Here is a 17,184-nt window from a genome sequence, read left to right as displayed (position 1 = left end):
TTAGCCATCACGACAACCGTCCGAGGAAGTACGCTTCATCTGCAGACGAGAGATGGAGGGCAAAAGTCAGTCCCAGTACATGGCATGGGATGGCACACAGTAGGTGCTCAATACATGCTCTTTGGCGGAGAAATCAGCTCCACGGCAGTACTGGGATCCCAAGGACCCAGGGCACCAAGCTGGGACCCATCTATTCATTTCCTGCAAAGATTAACTTATAGAAATGACCATCCAAAGTCTTGAGGACAGGAGGGGGACACCCGGGCACACGTGTGCTCCAGGCTCAATATGGAAGGAGAAAGGCTCTAAGGAGAGAAGTTACCATGGAACAAATCTGCCTGGGAAGCCAGCCGCTTTCCTTTGATCAGCTACACTACGGGCTCCTGGCCTGACAGCCCGCCTGGACCGCCCCACGGGCGCCGTCAGGGCCAGCCAGGGCCAGGGACCTGCCGTGACTGGGGGGCCGCCAGCTCCACCCGGCTTTCTGCCAGGCCTCGGAACTTGATGTTCCAAGCAGTGGAGGTCTTTCTGGTTTATCTGAGTTCTGGAGCCTGGATTTGATCCCAAGCTTCATGGGCTGTCCTCCCAGGACCAACTAACCCATGAGTGTGACTTCCTGCCGCTCCGGGGGCGGGAGGTTTCCTCTGGGAAAGCCTTGGAGCCAGGAGGACTTTTATCAAGTCTCCTCTGAGTGAGGGACCCACTGGGGTCTGACAGTGGCTGCCTGCCAAGGGCTTCTCTCCCTCTGAAAAAAGAGGAAACAGTCTCCTTTAGAAATATTAAGGGCACAAGCACGTTAAAGGTCTCCCACTCCAGAGCAGAGGACGGGGCCCAGAGTCACAGGGTCTAGGAAGAAATCTTGAACCTCCACCCCTGATAAAACTCCCCCGCCCTATCACTGGGCCTTTCCAAGGAAGGCAGAACATGTTTCCCATGGTGATCAGATCAAGCCAAGTGCATACTTTAGGAAAGGGGCCAGGGTGACTTTCATCCATAAATCGTACTAAAGTGTGAATGACTTGCAGCAGAAAGAAATATAGTGGCACAAGAAAGAGGACCAGGATACATTTGTTCATCCATTCAAACATTTGAGTACCTACCTGGTGCCTGGCCTGGGGATCCCAGGGTCAGTAAAACCAGACCCAAACCCTGCCCTGCTGGGCTTTCCTGCCGAGTGGGCAAATCAGGAATTCACCAAACCGTGATTTTCACGCACAGTTAGACAGCACTTTTCAGTGCAGGCATGGCTCGAGGGCTGTAAACATACTCATTTCATCTATCTGTACTCTGCAAGTCAGGTACGGTTACTACCCCGATGTTACAGATAGGGAAACTGAGTGTCATGAGCAACTTGGCTGATATGACATCCTGGACAGTTCGCAAAGCCGGGAGTCACTCCCGGACACTCGCTTTCAGAGCCTGTGCTCGAAACCACTGCTCCATGTGCTCATGGGGAGCCAAGCTACAGGTGAGGGGGCGGGGGTGGATGCTGTTCGGAGGAGGCCTCCCAGGGCTCCCTGGAGAAGCGGACACACACCTGAGCGCTGGAGGATGAGGCTGGACAGACGGCCTCGGTTAGAGCGCGTGGCTGGGGGGCCCGTCCTCCAGGTAAAATTAGTAAGTATCAAAGATCTACTACGAATGCGCTGATGAAAAGACAAACAGAGGGGTGCCTGGGTGGCTCAGCGGGCTAAGCCTCTGCCTTCAGCTCAGGTCATGATCTCAGGGTCCTGGGATCGAGCCCTGCATTGGGTTATCTGCTCCGCGGGGAGCCTGCTTCCCCCTCTCTCTCTGCCTACTTGTGATTTCTCTCTGTCAAATAAATAAATAAAATCTTAAAAAAAAAAAAAAAAGAAAAGAAGAAAAGACAAATAGAACCCAAGTTGGGGCATATTCTTTTTTGTTTGTTTGTTCTGATGTTAAGAGAAATTCAGATACTTTCCTGAGCCTCCTAAAGGTCTCGGGGGCCGTAGGCAGCATGCCTGAGGATGGCCCTGGGTCCAAAAAGCACTGTGTGACATGGGGCAAGCCTCTGCACTCTCTGAGCCAGGGAGCTGGGTAGTGTGGACGAGCCCACCGGTGCCTGGTCCCTGCCAGCCCCTCCTGACCATGTCCTCTGGAAGCCAGGGCAGCCCCAAGTGGAAGAGGGCCTCAAGCTGGCACTTGGCCTTAAGCACAGCCCAGCCCAGCCCAGCTCTGCTCCAGGCTGTGAATGAAAACAGATGTCCCCTGAGCTGCTTGTCCTTGGACAGCCAGACCCTGGCCTCCGTTCACCCCATCTCCTCGCCCTGTTACTGACCCCCACCCACTGTCTCCCATTCCACTCACTGCTGATGCCCTCCCTGTTAAGGAACTCCCAGCTTCTGCACCCCCTTCAGCAGGCCGGCTCGCCTCCTCCCCCTGCCCTTGCCCCAGAGTGAATGGTGGCCCCAGGGCCAGACCTCCCAGGAGAGACCCCCTGGCGCAGGCTGATGGGACCTTCCCCGCTTCCTTCGCATTCAGCATTGCTGCAGGAGAAAGCATCCCCTTTCAAGCAGTAGGAAGCCCTGAAGCCAATGCACACGGGTCAAAAGTCAGGTGTGAAGGCTGGCCTGGCTCTCTGCACCCTTGACCCCGATGATGCTCTGGTCCCATCAGCGCCTCTCTGGCTGCCGGGCCAGGGTCCACCGGGCTTCTCTGGCTTCTCACCCATGTGACTCAGTCACGTGTTTTTGTTTCTCCCTCCAGAGCAAATCCGATTGTGAAACCCCTCCACACCCCACCTCCTAGGCTCCAAGCCGCAGCCCAGCCCTACTAAGGCACGGACAGACACAGGCAACCCCACAGGCCTCGCACATCTATTCTGGACTTGTTCAACCCGGCCGCACATTAGCATCTCCCACAGGAGGGGTTTTCAACCAGCCCCACAGCCAGGTCAAGCCCAGAACCAAGAACTCGGAACCAAGGTCAGTGAGATCAGAACAGGTGGCATCCAAAGACCCAGCGTGATTCCTGTGAGCGGCCAATGCCAGGAGCACCAACGCTGCCGGTGTGTCTCCCAGAGGAGCCCCCAGACCCCCCCATGCTCCCTCCCACCCCCCCGCTGCTGCAGCCCGGCCTCCCCCACAGGCTGCTCCCCTGCCCCTTTGCTCTAGGGCCTTTGCCTGCGCTGCTCCCTCTCCCGGACACCCTTCCCTGATGTCTTACCAGGGAAACTGGTTCAGGCTTCCGCATGTCTCCACTCTCAGCAAAACACTCCGCAGCTTCCTCCCAGAAACATTCCCTGATCTCCAGACCAGACCAGTTCCCCCAGAACAGGCTTTCATAGACCACATGCCTAGGCTGGAGGACAGTCGAAGTGATGTTTCTTGTGACAATGCCTAACTCTCCTAATAGGTGTTAAGTACCGTAAGGGTACGGATCGTCTCTTCATTTTTTCTTTCTCACCCACGATGCCCACTGGACACAGTAGGTGCTCAGTGAACATTTGCTGTGTGGCTAAAGGGATGCTCCCATACCCCACCCAGGGCTCCTGCCCAGATGACTTTGCCAGGACTTCTTAATGGTAGTCAGTGACCCTAGAGCCCCCCACTGCATGGCACCAAAGTCCCCTGAGCTGACTGGACAGATGTGACCCGCGTAGCCACACTTGTCCCCACGCTGTCTCCCTTCCCCAGCCACTACCTATGCTAGACGACGTCTTAGGAGCTGGAGACACCTGTCCCTCTGCCGGCTGGGCCGGAAGGTTGCTCGGCGTCTTTGACACTCGGGGCTCATCCTCTGTCATGGCAACTGCACCCTGCACTAAGGGACACTTAGCCTCTACCCACGAGATGCCAGTGGTAGTCTCCCTACTACCAGCTGTGACTACCAAAAGCATGTCCAGACATTACCAAATGCCTCCTAGTCTGGAGACCAAATCGCTCCAGGGTGAGCCTCTTCATTGCTGGAGCCGACCACAGTAGAACAGAGTAGAGTAGGGACTTTGGCTTAGAGTTGCTACCAAACCATGCACGTGCGCACGCGCGCGCGCACACACACACACTCATTATTTAGGCAAAAAGCAGCACCCAGTAATAAACTCACAGGAAGCATGAGCGGAGGTCCGGGGTGTGGAAGTCCACATGAGGTTCTGCTCCTGCTGTAATCGATGAGCCCAGCGAGGCACTGTCCTCCCCAGGCCTCTGCTCCTCGTCCACAGCAAGACTGCGGCGCCCCTCATCCCTGGGCTACTGAGCTCATGGCAGTACAAGTGCAACTTAGCATCGCGGCCATCAGTGTTCCTCCAACATCCAGTTCAAAGCACGTTCTAGTTAGGGACGCATACCATTCAAGCAGACAATGACCACATGAAGGGGGCCAGATGCGAGTGGGCGGATTTGGGGAGAAGGGCATGTTGACATTCCCTGTAGAATTCTCCCATGTCTCAGTTAGGGTGACATCGGGACAAGGAGGTCTAAAAATTTAAAAGGGTACAATATATAAAGAGTTCTTGTAACTCAACAAGAAAACAATTTAAAGCCAATTTAAAAATGGTCCAAGGACCTGAACAGGTATGTCTCCAAAGAATCTGTACAGATGCTAACTGGTCCACGGAAATGTGCTCAGCATCACCAGTCACCAGAGGAGGGCAAATCAAAGCCACAGTGAGACTTCCCCTCCCCACACTGGGATGGCGAGCACCACGCATGCACACACACACACACACACACACACACACACACACACATACGCAGAACACAGCAAGTCTTGGTGAGGATATGGAAAAACAGAACCCGTGGACATCACTGGTGAGACTGTAGCGTCCTTTGTGCAAACATCTGGTGGGTCCTCAAAAAGGTAAACACGGGCGCCTGGGGGACTCAGTCGGTGAAGCATCTGCCTTCGGCTTAGGTCACGATCCCGGGGTCCTGAGATCAAGCCTGCATTGAGCTCCCTGCCCAGCAGGAAACCTGCTTCTCCCTCTCCAGCTTGCTCTGCTTGTGTTCTCTCTCCCACTGTCTCTCACTCTGTCATATAAATAAAATCTTTAAAAAAAAAAAAAAGGTAAACACAAAATTACCATATGACCCACCCATTCCACTCTGAGGTAAAGATCCAAAATAACTGAAAACAGGTGTTCAAATAAAAACTTGTAAACAAGTATACAGAGCAGCACCGTCTGCAGCAGCCAAAATGCGGAGATTTTTAAAAATTCTATAAAAAAGATTCTATAAAAAAGAAGGAAGTACTGATTCTGGCCACAACACGGAGGAGCCTGGAGAACATGATGCTGAGTGAAGGAAGTCGGACCCATACGGAATACGCGGGATGGACTAACGTCCAGAGACAGAAAGCAGACGGGTGGTTGCCGGGGCTGCGGGCCTAGGGGGATGGGGCGTGACAGCTCATGGGGACGGGGCCCCCTTTGAGGTGCTGAGGACATTTCGGAACTCCAAGGAAGTGCTTGTTGCACAGCCATGTGAATGTGTTAAAGGCCACCGTATCAAACACTTTAAAATGGTTAAAAAATTTTTTCTGAGAGGGAGCATGAGCCGTGGGGGGTGGGGTCACGGCGTGGGGGGGGCAGCATGGCGGGGGGGCAGAGGGAGAGAGAGAATCTTATGCAGGCTCCATGCTCAGTGTGGAGCCCGATGCAGGGCTGGATCTTACCACCCTGAGATCACGACCTGAGCCGAAACCAAGAGTCAGATGCTCAAGTGACTGAGCCACGCAGGTGCCCCTAAAATGGTTCATTTTTTAAAATGTGAATTTTACTTCAATAAGAATACAGTGGAAACAAAATTAAAAAGGGCCAGGCAAGCGGAAACGGACTTGAGCTCTGTGTGCACCTGCTGCTTCTGGCTGGGCACTCGACCCTCTGCCTAGGGCCCATCCCCTCACCCTCTCCTGCCTGTGTGGTTCAGGTCAGGGCTCAAGGTCAACCAGACAACCCCAAGAGACACTGATGTTAGCACCACAAAAACTTGAACCAGGCCAAGCCATCCAAGATGTTATTGGCTAAAGATCCTTTAAAAAAAAAAAACACACACACACACAAAAGCAAAAAAACTCTTGACTTCGGGGGATCAGTTGGGCATCAGACCACTCCCTCTCTGCTGACAGGATGCATGGCCTAGAGGTGAGCTGGAGACTTCACAGCCCTTCTCCAGAGGAAACTCTTAACCTTCCAGAGAAATAAATGCTCAGTTCCTGCACAGAGCCTCATCGTGGGTTGTCCTGGGATATATGGAACACGGAAGGCCCCGGGGACAGGTCCTGCTGCCCAGTGGGACACGGATAAGGCCTGAGAGCGATCCCCTCTATCAAGAAGAAGATCCAGTGGGAAGACACAGACCAAGCAAACAGGTAAATTGTGCTAAATGCTCCAAGGACTCAGAAGTCTAAGAAAGACATGGTGGGTGCCGTGTCAGATGGGGAATCCCCTTCAGAGAGGGCGGAAAGGAGCAGCATCCAAGGGGCGACATCTAAACCCAGAGATGAGGAGCCCGGCAAGTGGAGGGGGGGGAATCTTCCAGGCAGGGGCCACCTGCCTCTGGGCCCAAAACTGCTCCACTCTAAACTCACGTGGAGTCTGAGAGGCTGGAGGAAGCTCCCACTGCAAGCAGAGATTGGGGAGGAAGTGCAGAAAAGGGTGGCGGGAGCAGGACTGCTAAGGAAAGTCATCTAGGGATGAGGGTGCCTGACTCCCCCAAGAAGCCTGAGCCAATCACATATCCCACCCCCCCTCTTCCTGGTGATCAGTTCAGGAACGGGTGGGCCATCTGGTCTGGACCAGTGAGTGTCAGGGGAAGTGAAGTGTGATACTTCCGGGAAGGTGATGCTCACACCGGACAGACATGCAGGAGAGTGATGTTCCCTCTGTGCATCTGGACTTGACCTAGTTAGGATGCAATGCCAGGATCTTCAGCAGCCACATTGCCACCATGAGAAGACAGTTAGGAGAGGGAGGCCAATACTAGTATTGGGGGGAAGGGGGGGACCCTGAGTCCTTGCTGACTTTGCTGAACCACTGAGTTGGGCCAATCCTAGAGTCATCCCACGTGGGCTTCCCGCTATATGGGACAAAGTCATCTTAGTAGTGTTAAGCTGATTGACTTACGGCTCTTTGTCACTGACGGCCAAATACATCCTGACTGATAGACACCAAGTTCACGCCCAGCCTGGCGGATAAGCATCCATGAAAGCAGAGGCTACAGGGGAAAGAGTAGAGGAAAGTAGCATTTCTTGAGCACCTACTGCATGCCACGCTTTGTACGAGGCACCTATGCAGGTCCCTCCTTGATCTTCAGATCAGCCCTTCCAGACATCCACCACCCAATCATCGCTACTTAACGGAGAACTAAATAGGCTGAAAGGTGACTGCGTGATTCCAAGGGGCAGGACCAGGTCATGGCCCAGGTCTGCCTTGGCAGCTGGCCAGCCTCTTTCCAGAGGTGCAACCCTGCTGCCCCAGCAGGGGGGGGGCCTCAGCCTGAGCTGAACACTGGTGTCTGCCAACATCCATCATCCCCTCAAAAGATGCTGACTTGGCCAACGGCCAGCAGCCCCCAGAGCCAGGAGCCCACCGAGGGAGGCGGGGAACTTAAGCGGGTCCCATCTGACTGCAGAGACACAACGGTTACAACCCATGAGATAATTCCCTGTGAACCCTTCCTGCTTCCCTCTTCCTCCCTGGGCTCAACAAGTCAGGCCACTTGGCCAGGAGCGGTCAACGAGGCAGTAAGACAGCCTGAGCTTTTTTTTTCTTTAATTAATTAGAGAGACAGAGAGAGAAAACATGAGCACACAAGTCAGGAAAGGGGCAGAGGTCAAGAATCTCAGGCCGACTCCCCGCCACTGAGCGCAGAGCCTGAGGCAGGGGCTCAACACAGGGCTCGATCTCACGATCATAAGATCATGACCTGAACCAAAATCAAGAGTTGGACACTTAACCGACTGAGCCCCCCACAGATGCTCCAGGACACCCTGAGCAGCCCTTCCTGGCAGGGACCATGGAGGCTTCAGCTTGGCAGGAGTTCAGGAAAAGAAGACACAGCAAGTCTCCTTGGCCCTTATTATTCAGTGCCTGGTGCAGGTAAATCTATCACTTGTATCACTTGGCAAACACAAGCTGTCCCGCCATCAATCACCATGGACGGACACATAAATTCAGAAAGTGATTTCTGCCTGGCTGAGCACGCAGGGCCCCAGTCCTGGTGGGCAGGAGGGAGAGGTGACAGCCCACCCCTGGGGCCCCCTGTCTGACCGTCTTCTTCGTCCATTCCTCGACAATCAGATTACCTAACTCCGATTCCCTTATCTTTCGTATTACCAAGGCACAGGATTTGTATCAGTGGCAAAGAGAGGGGGTGGTGTTTCTCGGGCCTAGGACCTGGGTCACCCCAAAGAATGGGAAGCACAGGTGTTTCTCCCCTGTCTGGGGATGCTGGAGCCACAGACGAGACACAGCCCCTGACCAAGGCACATCCAAGGTCTAGAGACGGGGAGAAACACCTGGGCTTCTCCCTTCCTTCCGCCCTCCGCCTCCCCTCAGGGCCTCCCACTGGCTGAGCCCAGTGACATGAGAGCAGGGGACATGCTGTCAGGGGAGTCGGTCTCCTAGGAATGTCCCCCAGAGTGGTGAGGAGGGCGGATCCGGGGCAAAGAGGCCCAGGCCCAGCGCAGGTGGTCCCACCCCTGCCACCTCGCCACCGAGCCACACACATAGGTGACTGCATTCTCTCCCTTCTCCTTCCTCTAATGAGATCAAAAGCTGATAGAACCCAGAGTGATGGCAAAAATTCCCATTCATTTGTTCAACACTGATTCACTGAGCATCTATTAGGTGCTGGCTATTCTTCTTGGCCCTGGGATCTGGGGAATGTGCATTCTAACTGGGGGAGTGGGGAGAGACAGACTACAAACAAGAAGCAAATGGATGAACAAGAAAATCCCAGAGCAGTGGGCACTATAAAGAAAGTAAAATGGTGATGAACCTCGTAAGAATGAGCTGGCTGGGGTGGTCGGCAGGAAGATGTCCGTGAGCAGGTGATGTCCTAGGCAAGACTAGAGTGATGAAAATAAATCACCTCTATAGAAAGAAGGTCAAGGCATATTCCAGGGAGGGGGTACAGCAGGTGCAAAGGTCCTGAGGCAAGTACTAGGCTATTGCAAGAGTCATGACGTAACTGACACTGTCACAAGGTCTCAACTTACTGGTGCGTAAACAAGAAACATATCAATGGCGCCATGTGGAATCTGTCTGCTCCACACTGTACCCTATCAGGACACTTGGCTATAAAATCCTGTCCAGCCTGTGCACACTCCAGGCTCACATCTAGCTCAGTGTTCTCCTGAAGACAAGCTAGGTTTGAGGCCCAAGGCGACCACACACCAGGCTGTCCCTCCAGGCACTCAGGCCCTTTGTCCTTTGGGGCCAGCTACTCCTGCCAGAGACTGTCTTCGCTCTTCTTTCAACCAAAAGAGCACAGCCTTCTCAACTATGTAACAGACTGCTAAGGGATGAGAGCTAGGGTGTCAGCAGGCATCCAGCCGACCGATCAGAACCACCTGTGACACACCAAGGGGGCAGGAAGCAGGCCCCAAGCCAAGATGCACAGCTCTTTTATACCCTTGGCTCTCCCATCGAAAATGCTCCTGTTGACTTTTTCTGGATGGTAGAACTAGGGGAAATCGAGTGTCATCTATAGTTTCTGGCTTGTCTATAGTGGATCACGTATGACTCAGAAAATGGATGGCCGTGGGATCCAATCCGGCTCTGCCAATTTCCAGAAACGTCCCCTGAGCTCTGAACTCCTCTCATTTTCCAGCAAATGGCATGATGATGGCACCTGCCCCATAGGACGCTGCGTGGAATCAAACAGAAACCCCGCAGAAGTCCTCTGCATAGAACACGGCACAGGGTCCTTCTGTTACCGTCAATTGCAGTAGTGTCCTCGTAGGAAGCTCTAAAGAGAGTCTAAGTAAGGGGCTTTCTTGGGCCTTGTGATCTGGGGGCGCACACGGACTCACGGAGGACACTAGGAAAATAAAAGGCTGAGGAGTGATCTCCTGCCTGCAGATCAGCCAGGAGGAAAGGGCATCAGGCGGGGCTGAGTGACAAACATGTCTGGGACCAAGAGACGTGTGTATCACTATCAAAGGCAGCAGTTAGCAAAGCGGAAAGCTTCAGGACCAACCACGAACAGCAGCTGAGCAGACGGTGTCTGACCCCCAGTCCCACAAGGAGGTCAGACGACAGCAGGTGGGGTCCCGGCGGCCTCCAAGCTGTCCCCACCCACCACTTATTCCTCTGAAGGGAAAGCTGTGAATTCTGCATTCACTGGGGGCTGGGGCTGGCGGAGGCAGAGGAGGATTATAATAACAACTAATTCTAGTCCTAAAAGTAATCAGATTAGGGGTGCCTGGGGGGCTCAGTTGGTTAAGCATCAGCCTTCGGCTCAGGTCATGATCTCAGGGTCCTGGGATTGAGCCCCACATCGGGCTCCCTCTCAGTGGGGAGCCTGCTTGTCCCTCTCCTGCTCCTCCCGCTTGTGCTTTCTCTCTCTCTCTGTCAAATAAATAAATAAATAATGTTTTTTAAAAATCTTTAAAAAAAAGTAACCACACTTAGTGTTTCTCTAAGCCAAGAACTTCACACACTCACTTAATCCACACGACGACTCTAAGAGGCAGGCACTGCTCTGATCCCCATTTCATGGATGGAGAAAGTGAGGCCCAGAGGTGACTTGCCCAAGGTCACCCATCTGCTTACTGACTGAGCTGGCTCCATTACAATCAGAATCTCTCTGTCACCTCAGGTTTCCCTCTGTCATTTGCTGTGCTAACAGCTCACCTTGGAGATGACCCTCAAGTCATGTGATGGCTCAAGATCTGGGCCAACGCCCCCCCCCCGCCTGCATGCCCACAGGTACCTCCAGTCACCTGAGTCCAGGATTCCCTGAAACTAGGACCCTACTTCAACACCATCGCCCAGGCCCTGTACCTCGGGCCAGCCTGGCCTAGAGGAGGAGAACTTCCTCCCCCACAGGCCGGCAGAAGGGCCCACACCCTGCCCTGCTCCCAGAGGACGATAAGGGAACCTGGACCCTGGCTGGGCATCTTCGTGGTAAAGTCTCAGGGCGTGCTGGGGGCCAGGCACACTCCCGTCAATTTGCTTTCGCTGGTGCCCTTCCCTGCGCCTCACTAAGCCCTACTCCCCATCGTCAGGGCCCAGACCCTCTTAGGGTTGGGTAAAGGACATGGCAGCTCCTGGAGGACAAGTGGCTGAGGTCCTCGGTCGCGAATCATGAACCCTTTCCTTCAACCAGAGCAGCTCTGCGATCACTTCCTTCCAGTGTCACCTGCTCACTGAGCAAGAACCCACCAGGGCAGCGCCAAGCCACCCGCATCCAGCACTTCCCACCCCTAGAGAAAACTGGGCACTTTCCCCAAATTCAGGGGGACAGTCTTAGGAATTAAAAACAGCCTCCTGTATTTTTCAACAGTGCTTCTGTGCGTTAGCCACTGTTCGAGGCATTTACGAGTATTACCTTATTTCATTCACCGTGAGTGTTTTTAAAGTCCCCTAGAGATCAAGGAGCAACACCTCGGATTCTTGATAAATGTGTCTAACAGAAGTCTGAGAAAATTGCTCCAAGGTGGGTCGAGTAAGTGGACACAACTGAATCTGCAGGAGGAATAGGAGAAGGAAGAGGGAGGGAGGAGGGAGATTGATCTGAACTGGAGTTGCCAACGGATACTGAGAAAACTAGTCGCCCCAGGTAATGTCCAGGGGGGCGGGAACCGGCCATTAATTACGAAGCGGGTGGCACAGGTCTAGGACGGAAGCGGGGCTGACTCACGACACCACCTGCTGGAGGCCGCCGGCCACTGCTGAAGGAAGGAGGGGGGTTCACCTATCGGCAGGTAAACACGGTGTGGTTCCCAGCTAGAGAGCCCCCTTAACTCATTTCCTACCTTAATAAAATGAAATTTGTCCTGACTAAAGGCTAGCACTGGTCTGCCTTTTATCTATCACCTCCCCTCACTTTGCGAAGCACACAGACTACGGGGAAAGATGACGTCACTGAAGAGGCCGCTCACCGCACAGTATATAATGGTAAAGTGGTTGGTGCGGGCAGGAGGGACAAGTGTTCTGGTGTAAGAGAACCATTTCAGAGAATGAGAAGTATTTAGGCAGTGGGATTCCATACCAAAGTGGTGCACACCTCCGCCGACTTGTGGAGGAGAAAAGGTTGATAACGTATTGCTAAGACATACAAAGGAGTTTTACAACAGAATGTATATTTGAGGTTTTACAAAAAAAAAAAAAAAAAGTGTATTTCTACACATATGTGTGTAGAAAAATGTGGAAGATGTCTCTGAACAGGTGACATTGTAGTCAAGATGGGAGTCATGAAAAAGGGTCACCTGTGCAGAGAGAAGGTCAAGGCATATTCCAGGCCAGGGATACAGCAGGTGCAAAGGCCCTGAGGTGAACACCAGTTTGGCGTACTGTGATTGACATGTTGAAGGGTCTCGTTTTAGGGCTGCCCTCAGCCACAGCTCCATCCTCCTCCAGCCCAGCATCTTCCCAGCCACGTTGACCTGTTGTCCCTCAAAACAACCAAATCCATTTCTGGACCAATCATTTTCACTTGCTATTCCCTCCACCCACAATGCTCTTCTTCCCCTACCAAAGGTGGCTCAGTCACTGGGCCTCTGCCTTCAGCTCGGGTCATGATCCGAGGGTCCTGGGATCGAGCCCCGTATCGGGCTCCCTGCTCAGTGGGAAGCCTGCTTCTCCCTCTCCCACTCCCCCTGCTTGTGTGCCTCTCTTGCTGTCTTGTTCTCTGTCAGATAAGTGAACGAAATCTTTTAAAAAAAAAAAATGTTTGGGGCACCTGGGTGGCTCAGTGGGTTAAGGCTCTGCCTTCAGCTCAGGTCATGATCTCAGGGTCCAGGGATCGAGCCCTGCATCAGGCTCTCTACTCAGCAGGGGGCCTGCTTCCCTCTCTCTCTCTCTCTCTCTCTCTCTGCCTGCCTCCCTGCCTACTTGTGATCTCTCTCTGTCAAATAAATAAATAAAATCTTAAAAAAAAAATGTTTGCCTCTTTGACCCGTATCATTTAAGCTTCAGTTCAAATGTCACCCCCTCAGAGAGAGAAGAATTCCTGCTCACGCTAGCGAAAGCAGCCACCCATCATTTTCACTGCCCTATTTTACTTCTCCTGCCACACCTATCACTCACACATTTCCCTGTTTATTTTGCAAGTTGCCTGACTCCCACTCAAGAAGGTCAACTGCATGAGAGAAGACCTTGTCTATCTCACACACTGATCGCTAGAAAAGAACTTGGAATACAGCAGGCATCCACATACGGATGGCCGGCTGGCTGGGGAGACGGATGCTGGGGAGATGGCCGGCTGGCTGGCTGGCTGCCTGGCTGGGGAGATGGACGGACAGGCAGAGAACCGGTGGGTGGAAGGAAAGATGGAAGAATGGGTCGGATGTTGGATGGGTGAATGGATGTAGGAAGAGATGAAAAATCCCCCAAAAGGTGGCTACCAGACTGAGCTGTACTGTTGATGCTAAACACCTCCCATCTGTGTCTAAAGGGGCCCGGCTGCTCTATTCCCTTCTGATGGGGAGACTTTGGTCGCCAAGTGACAGAATTCAACAGCCTGTTTGTGCCCCTAATCCTCTGAATCAGACTCCATAATGATCTTACTCATCAGCACGTATCTATATTTCAGGAACTCCCCACGGGATGCCTGGCTCCCCATATCAGCTATTGATTTAGCTGCTTTCTCACAGGCCTTGATAATCCCAGTTCAAAGCATGAGCACGAACTTCTCCCACCACCAGCGGGGTCCCTCTGTGCTCTGGCCTTCTTCCAAAACAAAAACAGAAACCCTGCTCACAGCACTTCACTGCTTGCAACCCCGGGGAGCGATCTGTGACTCACAGAACAGGTGCAAATTCCGGGACACTCGAAGTCCTTCCCATCCTGGCTCCCGCCTGCCTCCCCAGCCTCATCTCTCGGTTCCCACCATATGAGATGCCTCGCTAATGTGAGAACAGACCTTGCTGCCCCGGGCCTCCAAGCACCCATACACACGGTCCTCTCAAGCTAGCACCGTTATCCCATAGCTCCAGCTCGGGAATGGCCCTCATTCTGGATGCTCGAGTGTCCTGGCACGGCAGCTCCACTTGTCCCTTAAAGACAGTATTGTCACAACAGAAGGCACTGCCACCCCCTGCCCAAAGCTGACGCCGGTGTATTATCCGTGTCCTTGAAGGATCCACCCCGTGCCCCAGACCAGAGACCTGGCAGGAGCCACACCAGCCTTTTCCTCATCCTTCTGACCCCATCAGATGCCAAGTGTCAGCTGTCCCAACTCTTGAAGCGCCCAAGCCCCCACTCCAGGCTCTCACCCTCTCTGCCACCACCAGGTCCCCTCCCTCCAACACAGACAAGGCAAAGGCCCCCACACTCACCACCCCAGCCCCATCCTGGCGCTATCCACTCAGCCCCACGGCAGCCAGCCAGCCAGACCTCGATAGAGCCTTAACCTGGTCCCCGCAGGCCACTGCTACCCTTCGAACAAAACCCCTAACCCTAGCCTGGCCTCACAAGGGCTTTCTGGTCTACCCCATGCCTACTCCTCCAGCGAGTGACCACCATCCCCCAAGCCCCAAACTCTGACTGTTGCTGCACAGGCTTCCTTTTCATTCCTTCTAGGCTTCAGGTCCTCTCAGCTCCCAGAGGCTATGGCCTCGGCTCAGAACACTCTTTCCCACCCGTCTTAGCCCGGATAACCTTTGTCAACAACATCACCTCGTCATTGTCATTGTCCTGTTAACCAGAATAAGAGCAACGACAGCTAACATCTGAGAACTTCTATGTGCCAGACACAGTGCTAAATGCTCTACAGGCATACCCTGCTGGGCCCTTAGAGCAACTCTAGGGAGCAGGGAAGACTGTTCTCCGCATTTTACAGGGGAGGAAAGTGGGGCAGAGAGCTCAAGTGACGGGCTCAAGCTCTTGACAACAGAAACTGGGACCGGAAGGCAACAGAGTCTGACCCCAGAGTCCCCCTCTTAGCCCTGAGACTCTAGACCCACCCCAGAGGGAGGCCCTAGCTTCTCGGGAAAAATGGTACTGATCCCTAACTTCCAGGTGTGATATGAGGATTAAGTGAAAGTACCTTGCAAATGAACACGGTCAGCTATTGGCTGCCAGTTTTTCACTTTGGATCAGCCAAGAGAACAACTCTTCCTTCTAACCCAAGTCCAGGCTACTCTTCTGTGCCCAAACTGCCCAGACACACAGCTCTCTGCTCCCTTCCCTGCCTTGTCCTTCTGTGTCCTGCCTGGTGCTGGGCTGTCCTGGCCAGGCCCACGGGGATGGGGATGGGGACAGATGTCCTCCACTCACCCAGAGCAGTGGGCCCTAGGGGGCGGTCGGTGAAGGAATCCAGAGAAAGGACTCCATCCAGTGCAAATCCACCATCCAGGGAAAACCACAGCTCAGATGCAGGAGACGGCATCTAGAACACACCCTCGCTGAACTCTCCAAATTAAAGGATGATCTGACCCAAACCTGCTCTCACAAGGGAGAAATGAGGGGGAAAAGGGGATATTCCCATCGGAAAACACTCCCAAGATCCTCTCTTCCTGGAGTCGCAGTTTCGAATGGCTACAGGGCCAGGCGGGGGGACAATGACGGAACACGGCAAAGCACATGACACAGAAGTTAGGATCACAGTGCAATGCCTGCCAGGTGCCCTGTGGTTATTTCAGTTACTTGTGGATCTAAATTTACCCTACAGACACACATCCAAAGCACAGAACTCACAGTGTATTAGCAACCGCCCGGGGCTGGGGGCGTGGAGGTAAACGGGGAGTGACTCTAGCAGGTACCCGCTTTCTTTTCGGGGTGATGAAAACGTCGCAGAACCGGAGGTGGGGCTGATTGCCCAGCCCTGCGAATACACGGAAACCCACGGACTCTAACACCGTGAGTGGGTGGATGTTCTAGTACGTGAGTAACAGCTCAATAAAGCTGCTTGAAACATCCAAAGGATACAGAAGAGAAACAACGGATGGAGCTCGATGAACTTGCACAAAGTGAAACGGAAATGAGCTCCAGCTCCAGCTCATTTTCTGCACCCTTTCCCTATTCCTAAAAGGTAATCGCTATCTTGACCTTGAACAGGATGCTAGTTCTGCCTGTTGCAGGCCTTCTCGTGAGCAGGCTCATTTGGTGTGCATCCCGTCATGTCTGGCTCTGTCACCCAGTGCTGTGAGATTCACCCATGTGGGTATCTGGCTGGGGGTCCACCTTCACGGCTGCCGACCCTCCACGTGTGAACACACAATGATCCATTCATCTGTGCTGCTGGGCGTCTGGGCCCAGCTGTGTTGGAGCTGCTCCCACGAGAGCTGCCGTGGACGTTCTCCTGGGACGTGTCTGCTGGTCAGAGGACTCACCCTGCTGAGTAAGGAGATGGCGGCGGAATTACTGGGTCATGGGCTTAGTAGATACTGCCAAATGGGTTTTCACAACAGTTGTTCCAAATTCCACTTCCTTCACCTTGTGTTTTAATAACATCCCTCCGAGCCTCAATGTACTCATCTGTAAGATGGGGCTTACACGGGGTTGTTGGGAGGATCAGGTGGAAAGCCACCTGGAAAGCATCTGAAGGCTCCAGAGATGGGATTTATCATGGTTGTTGCCCCACTACTGACACCCAGGATTGTCTCACTCTGAGTCCATCATCTTCCATCAAAACCCACGCACACCGGTAAACACCGATTGCTAAAGCTGAACACGGATGAGCACTGACAGCTTCTCACTGGAGAACTCACAGCGCTAAGTCATACCAGGGTCAGGCCCCACCGCGTTGCTCCAAACCCTGAGGAACTACATCTGGATGGCTGTGTTCTGACACCCACACTCCCACGTACGGAGCAGTTCTGTGAATCACGTGGTCCTGAATCACGCATCTGTTCTTTCAACTGATCCTTTTCCCCTTTTACTAAGGGGAACCTTAAAAGTTTTAAAGTTTGTCATTTATGCTAAAACCAAAAAAAAAAAAAAAAAAAGTATGTCTTTAATTTTATTCAAGTTTATACTAAAATCAAAAACCAAAAAAAGAGACAAAGACGTCCAGCTTCGGAAAGCTGCAAAGCCCTGAGTCGTGTCCGTAGTGTCCT

The sequence above is a fragment of the Mustela nigripes genome, chromosome 17 (assembly GCF_022355385.1).
Source record: "Mustela nigripes isolate SB6536 chromosome 17, MUSNIG.SB6536, whole genome shotgun sequence".
Lineage (NCBI taxonomy): Eukaryota > Metazoa > Chordata > Mammalia > Carnivora > Mustelidae > Mustela > Mustela nigripes.
The sequence above is the reverse complement of the archived record's forward strand: the minus strand, read 5'-3'. Positions refer to the sequence as shown.